Below are 21,731 nucleotides of genomic sequence, written 5' to 3'. Positions count from 1 at the left end.
TCTGCCATTAAGAATCAAGCCAGTAATAACATAAAATTAAACTTTTATGGTGTGCTGCAGGATACTGAGCTCTCAATTTACCCATATTTTATAATAATGGAGGGATTGACCCTGTCGTCTTTCTAAAACAAAGCAATTAAAAACCTCTATGTTTTCCAGGAATTTTCTCTCCCAGGGATGCATGAGTTTATGCAGAAGGCTCTTACGTCCTGTGACAGGAATGTTATTGGGGCAGGGACTGTGGTTTGGATAATGTCACTCTCCTTCTCTTAACCGCTCATCCCCACCAGAAACTCCTCTTCCGGTCAACCTGGGACTTGTTTGCTGACAAGTGGGTTCACATGTCATCCCGTCCCGAAGATTTCTATCTGCATTTAGGTCTGGGAGGCTGTGGCGTCCATTCATTTACGAGAGGTTAAGGAGTTCTACTGGGGAAAATGTGGCCAGCGCTCTGATCATCTTAGAAGCTCAAGGTAAGGCTACCAGTAAAGTGGGACTTAGAACAGTTGTTCCTTCAAGTGTGAACCACAGACCACCTGCATTGACATCACCTGTGGAACTTGTTAGGAAAAAAGCAAATTCCTGGGCCCCATCCCAGAATCTCCATTCCTGGGGAGTGGAGCTAGTCTAGGATTTGCATTTTTAACTAGAGCCTTGGGAAATCCTTTTACACACTAGTCTAGAGGCTGGGCGCCAAGTCTGGTTCTCTCCCTCCCAAACTGGGATGCCTCTTACCATTGCGTGCTCTGTTTAGCAAAATGCTTTTTCCCTATTTCCTCTGGGAGAGGACCTACAGGGACCCGGCCACCCCTTGCATGCATTCTTCGAGTTTTTTTCATTCTGTAGATTTGTTTTGAGAACCTACTATGTTCTAGATACTGGAAAATCTCAAGAAATCCAAAGATGGCCTCCAAAGCTGCCTTTGGGGCCAGTAGCTGCAGTAAAACAGTGCATATTATCATTTCCCTGTTCCCTGCCTTTTCTATTGCTCCTGTTGGAGGCTGTGTGCTAGGAAACCCTTTCAGAAAGCGGGGCCCTCGTCCAGTCCTCTCTCCTTAGGGGCAGAAACAGCAAGAGCTGTCACAGTTGAGGGTTTTTGAATGATGGTGAGATGTGCTAAGAAGAGGGACTGGCAGGAGGGTCGGACTTGTTCATCTGTTTTATGGCTTGGGCTCAGGTACCCTGTGTTCAGATCGAAATTTTTAATATCTCAACCGCTTCTCAGTTTGCTCAGGTGGTCCAAAAAGAAAAGACTTATCTAAAGTCAGCAAGAAGCATCTGTTAGTGCTGGAAATGTTGATTGGACTTTTGCGGGTCCAGCTTCATGGTAATTTCTCCTTCATCCCCAGCCACAACTCCCCCGAGCTTCAGGGCGCACTTGGTTTGCTTGTTATTTTCCATGTCACTTGGGATAAATAGTTGCAAGAACAACTTGAGAGGTCTATTGCTCTCCACAAAAGAGGAGGAACATGGACTAGTCCCTGCAGAAGTAAACAAGGAAGATAAGTCTATGAACATTCTTCATCTAGGGATGTTGAGAATGTATTTTGAGACTTCTGGAAGCCTCACCTCTGCTCCACTTTTGTTTTTCTAACATCTATGGGGCATTTCTAAGTGCTTCACTCTGAATGCTCCCTACAACCCATTTTACTGATGAGGAAACTGAGGCAGAGATAATTACTCAAACTCACACAGAAAATGCTGGGGCCAGGATTCACGCCCAGACACTCTAGCTCCAGTGTTTGCACTCTTAACTGCTCTGACATCTGCCCATCTCAGAGGATCCTACGTTTCCCTTCATGTCCTTTGAAGTGACTGACTGCCATTATCACTCCTTTTCATTTCCTTCTGCCTGATTCTTGACCCACTGGGCCAGAAGTCGACGCACTAGAAGTCAGAAACCACTGAATTCTACATGAAACCTTTCCAAGGAGTAGAGTCACTCCCAGAAGAAGGGGATCTTTGTCCTCCCTGGCTTGGTAATGAGCCAGAGGGGCCATGAGATTGGCAGGAACCATCAACAGATACATAAAGGAGAGGCTTGCTCATTGGCTGAGCATCAGTGAAAGGGTCGGTGTGTTAGCACTGTCCACCCACGCTCCGAAGGTTCTAGAAGCAGAGGCAGACCGGTGGAATTGAGGCCAGGAATAAAACGGGGGAGGAGCCCTCTTAAAGACAGCAGTGGGTGACTGGGCAGCAGAGGGAAAGAGCACAGACATGGAGCTCGGTGGATAAATTCAAACACAGCTGATTGCACTCGCCCTATGTGTATTTGCTCTCAACCTGCTTAAGCTCTCCAGCTCCTAAGTGTAAGGATAGGATATAAATTTACAAATTATATAACTAACACCGGGCTACACCCCAGGCAGGCTTTCAGCATACGCTGGCTGTTGAGATCTCTTTCTCCCCTCCAGCAGCCAACCCAACCTCCCTTTTTTCTTCTTAGTTCAGGCTGCTGTAGAAGTATGAAAACTTTCTAGAGTCTGGCCGTTGGCACATGCTGTTCAAAGAATGGCAATAGTTGGGAAAGAGATCTTGAAGTGGATTATTTTGTGATTAGATATTTCTTGTCACATTTTATTTTTCTAGAAAGAAGCCGTGTATGGCTGGTAATCAACGCAGTCAGCATGCTTTGCCTTTGTCCGTGCTCTGGCTACGGCTGATGCTGATCTGCAGGGTGGGTCAGAGGGGTGGGCTGGGGCCAGCTTGCTGGCTTCTGTACCGGCTGACCCTCCCTCACCTGGGTGCTGGCCTGTCGCTTTGGACATTTTTGTTTCTGCAGTATAAGGGGTTTCGATTAATGTCCCTCCAATGAGCGAGTTTGCCTTTTTATAAATAATCTCAGCTTTCTGCTGTTTTGTCCGTAGGTTAAACCTTGTGGGCTCATCCATCTCGATTTGCTCTTCTCCCTGGGGTTTGCCAACATCTTCATTTACAAGTCTTCTTCAGATTTCTTTCAGGGGTCTTTTGTTCTCTTTTCTACATTGCTAACTAGGATGTAAAATTAAATCTAAAGTGAGCAAGCACAGATCCCAGGACACCCCACTAATCACCTCTTCTTTCTGGAGACTTGCCAGAGTCTCACCTTTCCTTCATAATCTTCTGTTACTATTCAACCCACGTGACTTGCTCCCTCTGCCCATTTGAACCATTTTGGCAATTAAAATTTCATGAGTTGCTGTGCTAAATAAATGCTGCAACTCAAGTCCAAGAACGCAACATCTGCTATGTTTCTTTCCTCCTATCATACAGTTACGCTTTCCAAAACAAAAAAAAATAAGCTGTCATGTTGTTGCATTTTTTTGTCCTTAAGCAAACCTTTTTTTTTTTTTTTTGCTTATTGCCTGAGAATTCTCCTGTCCTAGATAAATTTACAAATTATATTTTTACTTCTGACTCTTTTTACTTTGCTCATTATAGACCTACAGGGGCTGGTTAATTGCAGGACACATGTCCAGGCACTTTCATTTCCCACTCCTTTCCACCCCTCTGCTAGCCAATAAATCCTGAGAAATAATGAAACCTTTCCCTGATTTCTTACCTGGGTCTTTGAACATCCCAAACTATTTATTACTTGGCCCCTTTGATTTGTAAATGTTCAGGTTGTCCAATACCTGCTTTTTGTGTTATTTTCCATCAGCTCTACTTGCAGAGTCTTTGAAGTGATACCATGGCATCCAATTTCTTTTACATAGAAAAGTCCTTATCTGGGAGCAGTGGTTTTTAGCCAGAGGTACACATTAGAATCTAGCGTGGAGCCTTTTAAAAATACAGACACCCAGGCAGCCCCTTTCTGCAAGGTATTCTGATTTAGTAGGTTTGGGGTGGGTTCTGGCTATCTATATGTTTTTTAAAACTTCCGAATTGGTTCTAAGGGCACCCTGGTTGAGAGCCGTATTTCAGAGGAAGTCCCAGGTCTGCACCACCCTGATCGGCTCCAGAAGACCCCTGGGCCCTGGTCCACAAACTTGCACCCTGGGCTCTGGCTTCTATTACCTTGCCCTGCCTGGGGGAGGGTCCATCTGAGCTGGAGGGTGTGTATGTGGGGAAGGTGAGGGGCAAACAGGAAAGGAGGGCTTTTTAGGTGGAGAGAAGAGCAGGATGAAGGGCACAGAGGCAGGGAAACAGAAGCTTGGCAGTGTTGGGGGAAGAGCCCGCTGTTGGGGGCGAGCACAGCCTGCCTGATAGAGAGTACTGCGTAGGACTGGGGGGAGGCCAGCCCTGAGGTTTTGCCAGGTAACAGGTGGCGAATCCCAGTGACCTCGCCTCTGTAAATAAAGCCAAGTCCTATCTTTCTTTTCTCATTATGTCCAGGACAGACGATTTAGAACCCAGAGCTTTTGGGAGCAACCAAGAATCATTTTGCTTTTCATGCTTTTTCTTAGGGGGGATTATAATACTGATAGCTTCTTCCACACATTTTGCCCAGAGGCCTGCCTCCAGCTAAGGTGATCCCCTGGATCTTTGCACCAGGGCTCTGCCCCCTCCCCAGCCAAGGCAACCAACAACAGGAACCACAGGTGGGACTCCCTATTCAGGATGGGCTTTCTGTCAATGCCTATTTTCTTTTGTTTTGTTTGTTTATTTCAAATTTTTTATTTTATTTTATTTTTGCTGAGATCTATAGATTTCCCTTACAAGACGAGGAAGGATAGGATAAGGAACAAAGAGCACGTTTATCTTTTAATCTCTCCCCAAATGTACTTGGACGGGCATTATTATCCACATTTTATGGCCATGAATATTGGGGCTTGAAAGAGGTTAAGTAACTTGCCCACAGTCACAAGATAGTGGTGGAACTGGGGTGGAGAGCCGGGTCCCTCTGGCCCCGAAGCCCTGCTTTTTCCATTACACCGCTTGTGCCGGTCTGGGTGGAGGATTGGCCAGGGGCTGTGGAGGCATCCCTGGTGAGGTTAAGCCTCATTTGCATTTTTTATCAGACACCAGTCTTAGGGCATGTCTGGGCTTCTTGGAGGATTTGGGGCATATTTAAGGCAGCTGACAGTGGAGGTAGTGTCTGGGAGATCGATAATGAGGTGAAGCTGGGAGGGTTACAACTTTGCCTCTTGTGCAGTTTTGCCCAGGGCCGCCCTAGCACCCAGGGCTGACGCTCCCGCCGAGGCTTTGGCACTCCTTTGGCGTCTGCACATCTGCTCTCTCCAAGTTCAGTCTTGTCTTCCTGCTTGGCGGCGGTGGAGGGGAGGGAAACAGGTGCAGCTCTGTAGATTTTCTTGAGTTCCAGGTAATCCTTTTCTCGGGATGGTTCTGGCTGGTGTTTCCCTTTCTCAGCACTCCCGGGAGCATCTAAGGGACGGATGAGCCCACAGCACGGCTCTGTCTGTGGTGTGCAGGCGGCTACGTTTGGAGACGGTCTCCTTTTTTTTTTTTTTAAATCTTTTATTTATTTATTTGACAGAGAGAGACACAGCGAGAAAAGGAGCACAAGCAGGGGGAGTGGGAGAGGGAGAAGCCCAGGCTTCCCACCAAGCAGGGAGCCCGACGTGGGGCTCGATCCCAAGACCTCAGGATGGGGAGAGTCTCCTGATAAATCTCTGAGCCGCTAGAATATAAGTTCCATGAGGGCACCGTCTAGGTCTACGTATCTTTAGCACCTAGTGGAGGGCCTGACCTAGAGCATGGGCTTTCAAAATAGTTGTTGAATAAACACAGGTGTTCTGGTTCCACATGGACTTTTCTTCAATTAATGGTCCTACAGCAAAGGGATTTCCCCCATTCTACAGACAGAGTGGAGAGGGATTAAATCCTCTGTACCACCCTTATTGATTACTGTTAGTTTTCTTGTGTCATCATGCAGTCTCTTTAGGATCCCTTTGTCCCTTTCAGTTCTCCAATCCATTCCCCTTGGTATATTCTTTTTTTTTTTTTTTTTTAAGATTTTATTTATTTGACAGAGAGAGAGCACAGTAGGCAGAGAGGCAGGTAGAGGGGGTGGGAGAAGCAGGCTCCCCACAGAGCAGGGAGCCCGATGCAGGGCTCGATCCCAGAACCCTGGAATCATGACCTGAGCCGAAGGCAGACGCTTAACCCACTGAGCCACCCAGACGCCCCACCCCCTTGGTATATTCTTGCCTTTTAGTCACACTGCAGAGAAAAACCAGGTGAAGAGGGAGGGAGAGACCGTCTGTACACATTGGTGACTTACTGAGAACAAAATCATGGGTCCCGTTTGCTTTGAGGGACTCCTCATGGCCAGGCCAGGACCTCCTTGGTTGGAAAGGGCAGGGCAGCAACAGGGCCTGACACTTCTCACTGAAGGGAGGGCACACAGAAGACCCACAAAGGGCTCATCTGTCCTTGGAGCATGACTAGAGTCTCCTCCTTCCTCAGCACACAGTGTCTTCCCTGAAGCGTGGAGTAGTGGTGGGGGATGGTGTGTCTGTCTTAAATCTCACTCCATAAAGCCTTCCAATTGCCCATCCAGGTGTTTAAACTATCTTGGGGGTGGGGGTAAGGACCTGGGAAAATGAGAATGCTTGGTTTTTATTCCAACCTAGAAAATGTCAGGGGTTTGGCGAGAGGAACGGGGTCAGATTCTTTGAACAGATTTGGTGTGTTTGGGCTCTGCTGAGAGTGAGCGCGTATGCACAGGGGACGGTTTGCACACGAAGCATAACTTCGCATCACCATTAGTTTATCCAAATATAAAACCCTACTTTTAAAAAGCATTCCCTCCCCCTTAGTATTAGAGCTGGGTTACTCCTTCCTATTGCCTAGAAATTCTTGGTGGTGTCATCTAAATGAGTTTCTTTTATTTGAATTCTTTTCCTCTAATGCTTGTGATGAAGGCCTGAGGATTTTAGGATTTTGAGGTGGGAATGATCAAGCAAATTCCTTCTCCCTGAATGGTCAAAGTAAGCCAAAGAAACAGACATCTTCAAGAGTGAAGTTGTTAACTAAGAAAAATCAACCAAAGCGAAGCAAATGACAAGAAAGCAAAGGAAAGCAGACTAAACCCACACATCTCTAAGACACTTAGCCACTGTGGAATGGAATTCCAGACGGCCGAAAGGTACCTTAAAATTGTAAATTAATACTAAGTTCCACTCTGCATCAAGCTTGCCAAGAGATCATTTATGCCCTTCTTGAAATATCCAGTGCTAGAGATCTCACTGTTATTTTATTTTATCTAAAAATCGGCCTGGCTGTGAGATAGAATTTTTACTCAAACGAAATTTGACTGTTTTCTTGGACTTTCCTCTTACATTCACCTCTGGGTCATTGAATTTCTCTTACACTTTATAGTTCTTTAAGTGATTTGTTTGTGGACCATTTATAGTTTTAGAGTTCTGTATCCTGCTGTTTTCACTTGTTATATCGTGAATACTTTCCCACATCACTACATATGTTTCAAAACTATGAATTGTCATGGCTGTGAAGAATTCTAGGTCATTATTTTAGTTATTCCCTCTTATTGAACACTTAGGTGCTTTATAGTTTTTGAAACTATAATGCCACAACAGCAAACTCAAAACTCTGATTTCCTCTCTCATTATTTCCTTAGACTGTCTTGAATGTGAGACCATGGGGTCAATGTTTCTGTGTGTGAATGTTTTTTAGGATTTTTTCACCTATTGTTTTAGATCATGCCCCAAGGAAATAGACTCTGAGCTAGAGATTTGTGTGTAGGAAATTTACTAGGGAGTGCCCTCAATATCTGTGAGAGAGTGAGTTGAAGGGCTGGGCAGAGGAAGAAGGTGAGCTATGATGTATTACAACAATGACCTCAGCTGATCATGGGGAGATCTGGAGTTTGAAGGTCGCTTTACAATTATCCCAAACTGAGGTGCAGGGGCTAAGCCTTTGGACCCTGGCCACTCACTGGCTGCAGGTGCCTCCTGAAGGGAGGGAGCAGGCATGACCTTAGGTGAGGCGTCTCCCTTGAGCCAGGGACGATTCTTGGAGAAGGACTCAACTGCTAGCTTTCAGCAGCTAATGATCCTGGCAACTGGGGGAATGAATCCTCAGAACTGAAGTGGGGAATCAGGTAGCGTATCACAGCATCCACTGAAGTCACTCCTTGCATCTCTTGGACCCACATCTTTCTTATAAAAAAAGTCATCCTATCTGGGAACAGATCTGCTAGAATTCTGGTCAACCTCGTTTCCTAGGGAAATGTACAAAAGGAAGTTTAATGGGAGAAATTATAGTGTTCATCGATGCACCTGCTCTCAGGGACACCTGACGCTCCATCAAATCCTTCCTCTACAACTCATTGTAGATTCACCTCCCCCTTAGTTACAAGTTCTGCTGGTCCAGGGGGATACCTGGTGGGTGACCCAGATCCTCAGCCTTGAAGGAGGTGAGCTCCTGGCCATCATGCTCTTCTCAAGCCATGACTCCGCTCTTGTCCATTTACCATTACAATTGGTTAGGGGATTACCAAGAGAAGCCCCAGAGCTCCTTCTCATTGCCAAACATAGTCTTCTCTGTCTTCATTGTGTAACAACAGCCCAACCTTCTTCTGATGATCATGGTCAGTTGTCCCTGCAAAGATGATGTCTTTCCTTGCCTGTTGATCTCTTGGCACAAGAAGTCCAAAGTGTCTGGGTAGCAGCCTTAGCTTAAAGTTTAGTGGGATTCCTGCAGTGTCCCTGGTGGAAGTATTTATGTTCTTGGAGCCAGAATCTCTATATCCTCAGACCCAGGAATTTATGGAGGGCATATCTTCCCTGCGCAGATCATTGGGTGGTATGGTAAGTGGAACTACCATACTTTTATCCTGAACCATATATTCTCTATAGAGAGGACACAGTACCATATACTACTTATTGATTAAGGGGGTTCACTGCATCCTGAAGGATAATACCCCACCCTTAAGCATAAACCATAATGCTCTTCAGCAGTACCCTCAAAAGGCTGTTTCTTCACCCTGTAACATCAAAAGCTTCTGGGTGGTACAGTATGTGACAAGACCAGTGAATCCCATGATCACATGCTCGTTACTGTTCCTATTCTGTTTTAAGTGAGCTCCTTGGTATGATGGGATAGTGTGGGGGATCCTGTGTTAGTGAGCTAAACATGAGGCAAGCCCTCAGACAGTGATGCTGGATGAGGGTCTACAGGCAGGAAAGGCAAATCCCTACTTTGAGTATGTGCTGCTTTCATTCAAGATAGATTACTGACTTCAATGTAATTAGTTAGTCTCTTTGAAAAATGCTTCTATATACCAGGGGCGTGGCAATGACCTCTGTTCCTATAGCTGGACATTCAGCAGCAATAGGAGATAGGTCAGCTTTTATTGCAAGCTGGATTTATGCATAGCCTCCATCCCTGCCACCCTGACTACTGTTGACATGCCTGTTGTACCAGCACTGGGGTGGTTAATGAGAGAGGCTGTCTGACATCGACTGGCCAAGTCATTCTGTCTACTTGACTGTAAAGTCCCTCGTCCCTGGTGAGTGCTTTTTGGTGGGATTAACATGGGACCCAGAAATCTCTGCACTTCATGCCCGGTTCCATATTCTTCTTCACCAGACTGCCTTGTCCCTCATCTTTTAATCTTTCTCCTTTCAGGTCACCAACCAACCAGCCAGGTTATTGACCAGGATATTGACCATATAAGTTTGTATGTATTTCACAAAGTGAGGGACCAGGTGCATCTCCTGAAGTCCATTGGGAGGATGTCCTCTCACTACCATCTCTCAGGATAAATCTTGAATGGGACTGAGAACCCTAGAATCCATTTCTAGTTTGCATTTATCATCAGGTTGACCCACCTGTGAACAAAGTTTGGCTTTTTTTTCCTCCTCCATCAGCTAGACATCAGAGGTCCCCATGCAGCCACAGGAACAATGGTGAATGACTCTGTATCCATCAGTCTCCAAAGGGTTAGAGTAAATAGCCATAAGACCCTGTAGGGAAGACTGAGGTAATTGGCACCTCATACACTTACTGAGGCATTGCAGGAGCATTCTGTTTGGGTACCTGGCCTTTCCTGCAGTCAAAAGGTAGAAGATCTGAAAACTGGTTTAGCTCTGGAAACTGGGCAAGAGATCACAGCCTTTCATTAGGTGGTTGCCCTTAGCTTCCTGATCATCCAGTCCTGGTTTCTTTCAACAATACAGATTGAGAAATATTTGCATTGACAACCTATCTTTCTTGCCCTTAGGGAGTCACTGTTCTATTAACCATTCCATAGCTCCCTCCCTGTTTGGCATCCCGGCTGCCCTTCCAATTTTGCTGTTCAAGACAATTACTGCACTCATCCCGTTTCTGGTCTGTTAAGTGCTACTATTTGGCCTCTCTTATGTCTATTATTTCCTATCATCTCCATCGCTTTCAGGGGGCCCAGTTCTGTAGCCGCATCTGCTCTGGTCAGCCCGGCCGAAAGAGGACAGTCACCACTAAGCTTCTCTCTGCTGCTCTACCTGGTACATTTCTCATCACTCTGGTGAATGCAGTGTCCTCCTGGCCACCTGCAGAACATAATCTGCTCTTAGGTTTTCCGGCTTCATTGTCTGCTCTGCCTCATGCCCGCCTCTTTGAAACTTAGATCTCTTCTTCCATGATATATCACGGTAGTCTGGCTTTTCTGTTTTAGTTATTGCAAAACATTGCTTTTACCTAGTTTCCAAGAGCTGTTCTAGCAGAATGTTAACCCCATCAGCTTGGGGGCTCACCAGGGTTGATAAATCCTGTGTCAAAGACAGTGCGTTCATAGCAATGATCTCTCCCTTATTCAAATTCGTATTCCACTCTCCTCGATGTGGCTCTCTCAGGATCTGGTCCCAGTTAAAGTTGACTGACTCCTGCTGCCACGTGTTGTCTGGGACCTGCAGCCCTTTTGGGGTAGGGTCTCTTTCCTCTCAGGGCAGATTTAGCCCTTTCCTGGCCAGGTTAGGTTGCAACTTGACTCTCTGGTGGCCATGAGGAGAGATGGGCTAGATCCTGACAGAGACCATGTTATCTTGCCAGGCAGAGACTCCTGAGTTGTCTTCAAGTAAGGGAGGAACATTAGCTTTAGCGGGAATGAGGCTCGGGTCAGTTGTATATCTCTAAGAAAGAACTTCACTTCTATGCCAGTTTCTTTCATTCATCATCGTCCTGTCTCTGGTTTTGATTCCCTCTTGCCTTCTCCAAAGTTTGACTTCTTGAGGCACCTGGGTGGCTCAGTCGGTTAAGCGCCTGCCTTCAGTTCAGGTCATGATCTCAGGGTCCTGGGATCCAGCCCCACATCAGGCTCCCTGCTCAGCAGGAAGCCTGCTTCTCCCTCTCCCTCTGCAGCTCCCCCTACTTATGCTCTCTCACTCTCTCTCTGTCAAATAAATAAATAAAATCTTTAAAAAAAAGTTTGACTTCTCATTTTCCTGATGTATTATAGTGACTCTTCCTCTTCTAATTAGAGAGAACAGAGGACTTCCTCAATCTTTAACTTCTCCTCTAATAGTAACCTATAGTATCCTTCTCCTCTAATAGTATCCTATTCCATCCTATTTCCATTTCTCTCTCTGTCTCGCTCATTGACTCTCTCTCTCTCTCTCTCTCTCACACACACACACAGAGTCCTGTTGAAGACAAACAGCATATAGCCTGGCAAGCTGCTGGAGCAGTTTCTCAGTACCAATAGCCTTTGCCTAGAGTCGGCTTCTCCAGTGAAATGGCCACCCTTTGCAGCTCTCATTGGCACCACCCTTGGCTCATTGCCCTAGTGCAGTAGCAAGATACATTTTAGCTGTGCTGTCCACTCCGACCTTAAGTTGCCACAGGGCACCAATAAATCTTTTTTTTTTTTTTTTTAAACTTTGCCTCCTTTCTTGCTCTATCTCTGCGACCTCCTTCCCTTAGGCCATGCATAGTTCTTTGGAAATTCTTGGAAAATAGCTGCCAGCAGTCTAGCTCCTCCAAAGTTATTGGTTTGTTGTCTATCCAGCAAACAGAAAACTTGGAAACATTTTAGAGAATTTCTTACCTTTCCTACCTTCCAGTCTCTGTAGCAAGGCCAAACTGGGATTCTACTCCAGAATCTGAACACAGGAAATAAGCTTAGGAACCACCTAGGCCTGTTGGTTCCTGGGCATTCTTGGGATTGGAGAATGTTTCTGTCTGGCCAAAAATGCTCAGCTGGCTGCAGGCCTTGGAGGGCAAGACAAGGACAGCTCTAAAGACAGAAGCAAAACTGTACCCTGTGTTCTCAGTCTGCCATTAAAACAGAACAGGAAAAGACACACATCTTTTAGGTCCTGGGTTAATTCTGTATAAAGATGAAATGCTGTAAAGGTCACACATTCACGAAGGAACTTTCTCTATGAACTGCCAAACTTCTTGTGGTTGTCTTTCCATTGAGAAAGTTAAAAGTTCATTCTTTGGGATTTTTGGGTGGCCGTTCAGCTCAACAATGCAGAAGCTTTGTTTCTTTTATGTTTGGCCTTGTGGCCTTTAACCCAAGACAAGGCAACTTTCTCCTCTCTCTGAGATCATATCACACCTGATTTGCCAAAATGGCAGGCACTTTTCTCCCTGGGAAAATGTGATATTTGGTTTCCTCAAATTGTTTATGGGACACAAAAAATTAGGGAATCAGAAGACTGGCTTTACTCTTCAACTTTTTTTTTTTTTTTTTTTAACCCCATCACACTTTGAATAAATGTTTTTTTGGGAGAAGTAATCTACTTCTCTATTCACAAAAGACAAGTTATCAGAGAATAATTTACCAGGAAAGACAATAACATTTTAGGGTCAGGATGTTGCTTCTTTCCCGCTTAGAGGGCTTTCTATTCCCATAAGGTTTTCAGCTAAGCCTTAGGAATCTGGAATGCAGTGGGTTTGGCCCAAATCATGGGCAAGCCCTGATGAAAAATGTCTCCAGGGATCGCTTATCCTTACATAAAGGAGGCAGAGTCATAGACCTATGAGTCTTCTCCCAAAGTCTTTGCTGATATCCAATGAGGGGGGAACCTGCTATGGTTGACTCCTGAAAAGCGAAGAAAATAGCAGGGACCACAAACCAAGACTTTCTGCAAATATTTACCAACAAGGGGTTCTTGGTGAAACAAAGAATGGCTTTTCTACAGTTTGATTGAATGAGTAAAACAGATAATTCTTGCCTATTCTTACTTGCCTAACTACCACCACCCTCTCCAATCAAGCTATAAGTCTAGGCTACAAATCCCCAAATCTCCAAGGGTTAGACTATGACCAGTGACTACTGATTGGCCACAGATGCTCACCACCATGTAAACTGAGGAAAAGGTATGACTAAGGAGATACAAGGCTTGAAAACTCTCTTTTGGTTCCTTTGCTTGATTAATTTGAGCCTGTGAGGGCAGGTGGACATTCTCATGAGAGAGACCCTGGAGATATTTGTACTTGGCATCCTTCATGGATTCTCCCATATGTCAGATTATCAATATTACTCCTTATTTTAATATAGTGAATCCTGCTCATTAGCACACTTTTGGAAGGCTTACTGTGTACAAAGTATTCTCCAGACGTTGTGGAACATACAGTATGTTGAGTAAGGAATAGTTCTTGCTCTTAGGCAGTTTAAAGTTGTGTGTGTGTGTGTGTGTGAGAGAGAGAGAGAGAGAGAGAGAGAAAGGGAGAGAGAGAGACAGAGGGAGATTGAGAATGAGAGAAAATAAATTGCATAATTCCCTAGAGCATCAGATTTGTTTTCTATCAGTGACACCGCAGTGGAGTGTTTAGTAGATGGGTTTTTGCATGGGACGTGATTTGTTCTTCGATCACAAAGCCAGTTGGGGATTGTGTGGAGTCTAGTGGAGATTAGACTTCAGAGTTCCTACTGGTTCTAAATGCCAAAGGCTTTGGAGCTACAGGTGAAGCTCAGCAAGAGTGAGACTCCCATAGCCCGTCCCTGGTCCAGTCCAGGGAAATGAAGTTCTTCCACTAATGGTCAACTTGTCAGACTTTCTTTTATATTTCAGTTGTGCTTCAGATTCTGCCTTCCCATATGGTTCCATCAAGATGGAGGAGACTAGGCCTGGCTAGTGATTGACGTCAAAGCCTTTATTTGACTCCAGGAACAATCAGTCTCTCCCTTCCCAACAGAGTAGTTGGGCTTAGGAAATATTCTGACTGAAAGGGAGGATGTTATCACTGACCTTAAAATGTGGACCCTTCTCGCTGGCTACTACTCCTTATCTGCCAACTCTCCTTTCTCCTTCTATACACACCCCACTTGCTCTTTCCTTCATGAGTATGTGAATTCTCCCCTGGAACTGGAAAAATCCCACAGAGCTCATGCGCATAGAGCCTATGCCAAGGTCCAAGAATGCGAGGACCTGGGGCTGACCTGGACCAGGGACCATGTTTACCTATCCAGGCTGGCAAAAGGCAGGGTGGCTGGAGGGAGTTTGCAAATCATCACTGTATTGATAGTGGGGAGAGAGGGCAGCAAAAGTCAAAACCGGAGTGGTATCTAATGTCAGATTCAAGAGGATGGCAAGATTTTAACAGGGAAGATGGACTGTTAGAAGCCAAGAAGAGTCAGAATGGGGCAAGAAGCCAAATGTGGGTCCCAAAATGTGCAAGTAGGTGAGAACTGATGTGATGAGACCAAGCAGGGCGCTGAGGTCTATTTTCATACAGGGTCAGGCCTGCCAGAAGTAGGAGCCCAACAGGAAAGATAATGAGGATCTTAAATCACTTAATCTGGATGCTCTGCCTGCTCTATGAGCTTCTTCTTGGCTTCGGACCCTTTTGTACTCTAGACTGTGGTCAACTACGAACTCCCTGTTCCAGGCAGGCAGTACAGGGGTTGAGCCCAGGGATCTGTGTTTTAATAATCCTCCAGGTGGGTTTATATGTACTAAAGGTTTGAATAACCACCGTTCAGCCCTGCCATTTGGTATGGCTCAAAGTCTTTGCCCTTCTGGCTTATCCTGTTCTTCAGCCACTGAGAACCCAGTGTTAGAATGCCCTCATCATGGTATATTAGACACCCCTGATCCCCACCTGTAAGGAGGGATCCTAACCCTGTGGGTGCCTGTTTAGTTTGCTCCCTTGTCTCTGGTTCCACACTCTATCCTCAATCACCCTTTGGGGGGACCCACCCTATGCTGGAATGTATGTCAGCTGCTTTCAGAGGGACTAAGAGCCACCCTAGAATTGGAAAGCATTACTTATGTTTCCTCCCATGCAAAAAGGGAGGTAACCATGCGACATTCAACAGGGTAATTGAAAACAGGTTGAGGTTCCTGCAGTTTTGGTCACAAGTGGGAAAAATGTCTAGTGTCCACTTCCAAATAGGAGTGCGGGGGAACTGGAAGTGCAGCAGGCCAGTCGTTAAACAGAGCAGATAAACAAAACAAGTCCTGACTTTTCTTTGCTTAGTTTCGTGATTTTAAAAGGGCAATAAAATATAGAGATTATAAAAAAAATAAAAATACAGGCCAGCTTTGCCAGGACCATTCTGAAAGGGCCATTATAATCTTTTGTTCTGAGGGGATCTTCACATGGGAAGCAGGAGGTGAGGAAGGCCTGGCTTAGCCGCCAGGTGAGAGGCAGGGGGCTCCCATGAGCTGCATGCCTGGAGAAGGGGGAGCAGACCCCTCTGTGAGTTCCTGCTGACTATAAGGTGGTCTGGGTGGGCAGACACTGCTCAGGCACTGACCGGAGGGAACATGTGTCTCACCGCCCCAGGTCTTCTTCACCTTCATGTCTGGTGTGGCTTGGCAGGCAAGAGGGCATTGGGAGGCCCATTGACTAAAATCCTGGTGGAATTCCATGTTTCAGAAGCCCACCCAAAGCTGATTGCTTTATTTGATTTTTATTGGAGTGTCATCAAATCTAAGGTTGACCTTGTTGCGAACGTGGCCCCTCATCGTGGCTCGTTGCCTATCCTTCTCCAGTCTTGTGAAAGCAGGGAAGAACTAGAAATGCTTTCTCAAAGGGGGCTTCTGAGAAAGAGCCCCCAGACTCTTTGCTCTGTGCTCATTCATGTACTTGTTTTTCAAAGGCTACAAATAAAGAGAAAAAAAATCGTATACATTCAGACAAGGAGGGACAAAGAGGCCTGTGAGGTCAGAGGGTCACTGCTGGGGAAGGAGCTCCAAGGATGGGAAAGTAACACAGAATGAGGGCTGGCTCCTGCTTCTCAGGGTGTGATAGCTTGGCCCATTGTTCCTAGAAATTTAGGCTCTTGGGCAAGGATTTTAGGGCCTCTGTGACACAGCCTGGGGAAGGATGTGACCTTAGCTTTGCATCCCATGCAAATCTACCATGATGCTTCCATTTGGTTGGTACTCAAAGTATAATTGCTGAATATCTGCCTTTTAATGGGCTTTTGGATTCATTTGCCAGCCCGGAACTATGCCCTCTTTGTTTCATTCATTCACACATTTGGCAAATGTGAAATACTGGTTGGTAGGTATCCTATTCTTTCCTCCTTGTAATACTGAGTCAGAGGTACCCCAAGGACAGGTCTCCTGGCCTCTTCCCAAAAGGAAGATTCCCTCAGGTTCATGGGCATGTTTTTCTTATGCCCCAAGTGAATGAATGAATGACTGTGCCCAAGACAAAACCAGCTTTCTCTAGAGCATTGTCTTGTTCCTCATAAGTTTCTAGGACTTTTGAAAAACATGTTGCCTATTTAATGAGCAGCAAGTATCCACCTTTCTCTGAAAAGAAAGCCTTAAAAAAAAAAAAAAACTAGCCTCAAGATGGCTTCTACCCCTATTATACTAGGAAAACAAATCCCTTCTTCTAGAGCATTTCTGGCCATTCAAATTTACTTGGCATTCTCCCTGCTACAGCAGGGAGAGGTCAGGCCTGGAGATGAAATGTTGGGAATCATAGTGGTATTAAAATCACAAGACTGGTGAGATCACCAGTGGGAGTGGATATAGAAAGAAAAAAGAAGATATCAGCAGGGGCACTATAACATCAAGTGGTTGGGGAGACAGGGAGAAACCAGTGAAGGAGACCAGGTAGGAGCAGCCAAAGAGGCAGGAGAAAAACGAGGCACGAGTGTTGGAGGTTGTCCTGGGAGCCAGAAGAATAGATTTCAAGGAGGATGGAGTGGTCAACTTCAAGGAATAACCACTGGGAGGTGTAGACAGAAGAGAAGCTGTGTCAGTCACTCCACAATGGGAAGTTATTGGTGACCTTTGAAAGGGCATTTTTGGTGGAGATGTAGAGGTGACAGCCTGATTGGAGTGGGCTCAAAGAGTGCACTCATCCTTGCTGCTTAATAAAATAGAATAAATTAAGAACTTCAAAAGCCTCTGGTCAGGGCAGATAGTAACTCATCCTGCCTGCATTACCTCCTCTTACATCCTACCTGGAATTTTCTACACATTCCCGGTTGATGGGAATATGCATCAAGCTCCAACCATCAGGAGCCGTGTCATCACATTTTGAGATTATAGCAGTTAGGGCAAGGCTTCAGAATGAAAGCTTCAGCCGTTAGGAGGACATAAAATGTTTACATAGGAAGTCAGAGATCATCTAAATTGAGTCCTTCTATTTTACATACGGGGAAACTGAGGCCCAAATCCTCAGATTACACAGCTGCTCTGAGGCATTGCCTCTCTTCTTCCACCCAAGTGTACTTGGCAGATGAGTGTCTCTACTTTTTTTTTTTTAAAGATTTATTTATTTATTTGAGAGAGAGAGACAGAGAGACAGAGAGTGAGTGAGAGAGAGTGAGAGGGAGGGACAGATGGAGACAATCTTCAAGCAGACTCCTGAGCTCAGAACCTGACTGTTCAGGGCTCAGTCCCATGACCCTGAGATCATGACCTGAGCTGAAACCAAGAGTTGGATGCTCAACCAACTGAGCCACCCAGGCACCCCTTAGGGTCTCTACTTTTAAAAGATTATTGGGGACAGATCTCTTATTTCTACCATTTCCTTTGGATACCCATTTTGGGGCCATCAAATTCTCTTTATAAATAAACTACCCAGATTGCAATGTAAGCCAGTTTTCCATATAAAGGATTAAGCCTACTAAGGTCTAAAAATCTGGGAAGGCCCTAGTCAGGCAGCCCATCCCTTGAGAAAGTAGAAGAATCCTATGGCCCAGTAATGGACTCGCATTCAGAAATCCTTGAGCTGGGTCTTACTTTCCTCCTCCTTGCACTTTTCTGTGATGTAAGCAGAGTCTGTTTGGCCAGCTTCCCCAGGCATATTCCTTCATCGATGGTGGCTGGCTATCTCTGCCTCCTGCCAGTTGGTGTTGTCATTCTTGGAGGGGGCCCAGGTTGGACTCTGCTCATGTGATTAGAGTTTGCTGGTGGTAAGGGTGTTCATCCAAAGTGCATCACCTACTGGGCCTAGATCCAAAGGGAGGGAGAGAGCTTGGATGCTCCTGCAAGGAGTTATAGATTCTTAACCAGGAACAACAATGAGCCCTTGAAGCTAGTCATCTGCCTGATTTATCCCTGGATTCTCCTTCTGTCCAGATATGAAAGGACAAGTCCTCACTCTGCCTTCTGAGAGGATTGCAGGTTGTGGTTGAAAAGCTGTCAATTCCCGGGCTGAGCCTGTGTCTGAGCCCCCTTCCCTAGCCCTCCATGGCCATGGGAGATGTAAGATAGAAACTTGGGGCTCCTTAGAATTAGGAGCCCTGAACATTGATTAAAATCAGTTTATATATTAATCACAAGGAGGGATTACTGTTTTGTTCAATAGCTGGATATTGAATGAAGGAATTAGGGAGAAGCTAAAGCAGTGGTTCTCAAGCTGTGCTTCCCACCAGAGTCATCTGGGGGAGCTTTTGAGACCCTCAGTGCCCACCTCACACCCACATCAATTAAATCAGAGTTTTGAGAAGTGGGACCTGGGGGTCATTTTTTTTAAGACTCCCCAGGTGATTCCATTTACACCCACTTTGACAATCAGTCTGATAAATCAGGGTTTCTCAAACTTTCCCACACAGAACAATCACCTGGGGGTCCTATTGAACTCCAGCTTCTGAGTCAGCGGTTCTGAGGTACAGCCTGGATTTCTATTCTGACCAACTCCCTGGTTCTACCGAGGCTGCTGGTCTACACCTTGAGTAGCAGGGTGCTAAAGGTCATTAGCAATAAGCTGAGGTGCTTGCTGCTGAGTGACAAAGGAGAAGCAGAGGTGGAAAGAGCCGTGAGAGCTTCTGGAAGAACTCAGTCCCTCTGCTGGGCCCTGAAGGAAAGGTGGACCCCAGGGAGAGAGGCAGAGAGAGAGAGGGAGAGAGAGAGAGAGAGAGGGGAAGCTTCCTCTGCTGCTGCTCAGGTCTGGGTGTTTGAGGCCCTGGAACATAAAACACATTGGCTTCTCGGTAGAAACCCTGAAGAAAGCTGACTGGTGATGACAAATCTCTTTCTGCAGCATTACAATCTTAGGACTTCAGTGTTGGAAGGCCTGGAATGATGATCTGGTTCGACGCCATCCTTCTGTTGTGAATGAGAACACTGGGGTCCTTCAGCCTGTGTGGCCTCAATCGCTGAGCCCACTAATGAAGGTGAAGTATGAGATGGGGTGGGGAGGACTCCCATAGCAGCAGAGACATCTGAGCTGGCTGGTTGGTCCCCAGAGTGCATTTGTCATATAGAAGGCTATGTGACACATCAGCCGCCTAGGCCAGTGAGGAACACCTACTGACCACACAATGCTAGGCCTCCGAGATCCAGAGAGAAACAAGCCGCCTCTCCACCTTTGAGCTGCTCTTCGTGGCTGGGGAAGAGATGGATGAATACCACCGCATCTACACTGAGATCCAACACTGGAGGCTAGGCTGTCTGCGGGCACAAGAGGGAGGGCTACAGACTGTCACTGGGCCCCTTCTTGGTTTCCTCTCCTCTAGTCCTCTGGCTCTCGGCTGCTCCTGTTCCCCGCCCCCCCTTCCTTCCCCAAGTTCAGGCCTTTGGGAGGTGGTGGGCGTTAGGCATTCACACTCAGAGCCAGATATATGCTGACTCCACAGAAGCGTCCCCCTGCCCCTCAGGCCCTGGCATAGTTGACCAGAGAGACCGGCGGGCTTTGGCAGGGAGCGAAGATGCCACAGCTGCAGACCCTCACAGTCATTGCCACAAGGAGCCCAGCAGCAGGACCCTGTCTGAGGGGAGAAGGGTTGTGTGCTCTGGAGGCGGCAGGAGTGACAGGCAGGGTCTATACAACACCTCCCACTCATGGGAGGTGAAAGGGGGAAGGCCCACACGTGCAAGCTCTAAGTAGTACCACAGACACAGGACTAGTTAAGGGTTATTTTAAGCCTGATATTGTCTCCTCCCAGGAGGCATGAAAGAGGTAGAGAGTTGGTGCTCATTTGTGCTCCATTGCCTTGGAGGTGAGAGCCCATGGAGGTGAGCGCACACGGAGGTGAGCGCCCTTGGGCGTTGTCTTCAGAGCTGAGCGCAGATACCCACAACTGCCTCCTTGTTCTCTTGGCCCACTCGCCCACTGGCTTCCATTTGCTTTTCCATAAATGGTGTTCTGTGGCTTGGGGACACCAGTGCCAAGGCAAATACACAGTCACTTCAGGCCCCTGGGTCTCTCTGCTGAAATTTGGCATGAGCTCCATCATCAGATCCTGACATTATCATTTCCCCAAAAGCTATTGCCTGCTTAGCTCTTGTGCTAAAAGACAGCTCCCTTCCAGAGCAACGGACTGATGCAAAGGAATCATTTGGAGAAAGCTTTTAATATGTGGATGTTTTATGTGAACTAGGATTGTATTCTTCAAAGTGTGAATGCAGATGAATAGGGAATGACGAAAGTCAAGAGTCAGGTTGGGAGGCGGGAGGAGAGGTTCAGGAGGAAAACCACAGTGGACTTGGGATTTCACAGGGAAAGCTAGGGTGGGGGAAATTGGCTGGTATTGTCACAGATGTTGGGACAGTATGTAGGGTAGGTTTTGGTCATAGTGAAGGTGTGGTCTTATGTGCACTGAAACAATGTCTAACATCTGCACAGGTGTTCCCAGGTCCTAAACACTCACACCTGTCGTGGGTGCTCATCTCATTCTTGATTTCATCCTCACCTCTGTTGGGGCTAGATTTTCAACTGTTCCTCAGGAGTTTCCTCACTTAGTCTGTAACTGCTTTTCCCTCTGTAGGAACAATGGGAGTTGGCAATTTTATGTTAATAATTGGATGTGCAAAGAAGGTGCAGTTCATAATTTTTTGGTAGTGGATCTAATCTTGCTTCAGCACCTTCACCCAGCTGGGAAGAAAAGAAAAACTTTCCTAGTATTTCAACTTCCCGATTAAAGCATCCAAGACTCTTTTGGTTTAAAAGTATCTTTTGGTTTAAAACAATCACCTTTGGAACACCTGAGTGGCTCAGTTGGTTAAGCGTCTGCCTTCGGCTCAGGTCGTGATCCCAGGGTCCGGGGATCGAGTCCCACAACGGGCTCCCTGCTCAGCGGGGAGGCTGCTTCTCCCTCTGCCTCTGCTACTCTTCCCACTCATGTGCACTTTCTTTCTCTTTTTCTCAAATAAGTAAACAAAATCTTAAAAAAAAAATAAAACAGTCACCTTTGGGGAAACATTTCTTTTGAATAAATTCTCAATCTTTCAGATTTCTGCTCCTACCTTTTCTCCTCTGCAGGAAGGTGGCTGTGGGGCCTCACAGGGGTCAGGAGGAGGCCTGAGCTGCATGTAGGCTTGCACTGACCCCTAGGTCCTTTCTGCCCTCTGCAGCCAGGTGGTAGATGGGTCTGGACCCTTCCAGCATTTTAGACACCCACTGATGAAGCCCATTGCTCTGGCAATTTGCTAAATTAAATCACAGTCTGTTGAGAACCCAACACTTTCCATTCCTTCAGTAGGTTA

Source organism: Neomonachus schauinslandi, chromosome 9 (assembly GCF_002201575.2).
Source record: "Neomonachus schauinslandi chromosome 9, ASM220157v2, whole genome shotgun sequence".
Taxonomy (NCBI): Eukaryota; Metazoa; Chordata; class Mammalia; order Carnivora; family Phocidae; genus Neomonachus; species Neomonachus schauinslandi.
Note: the sequence above shows the minus strand (reverse complement) of the source record.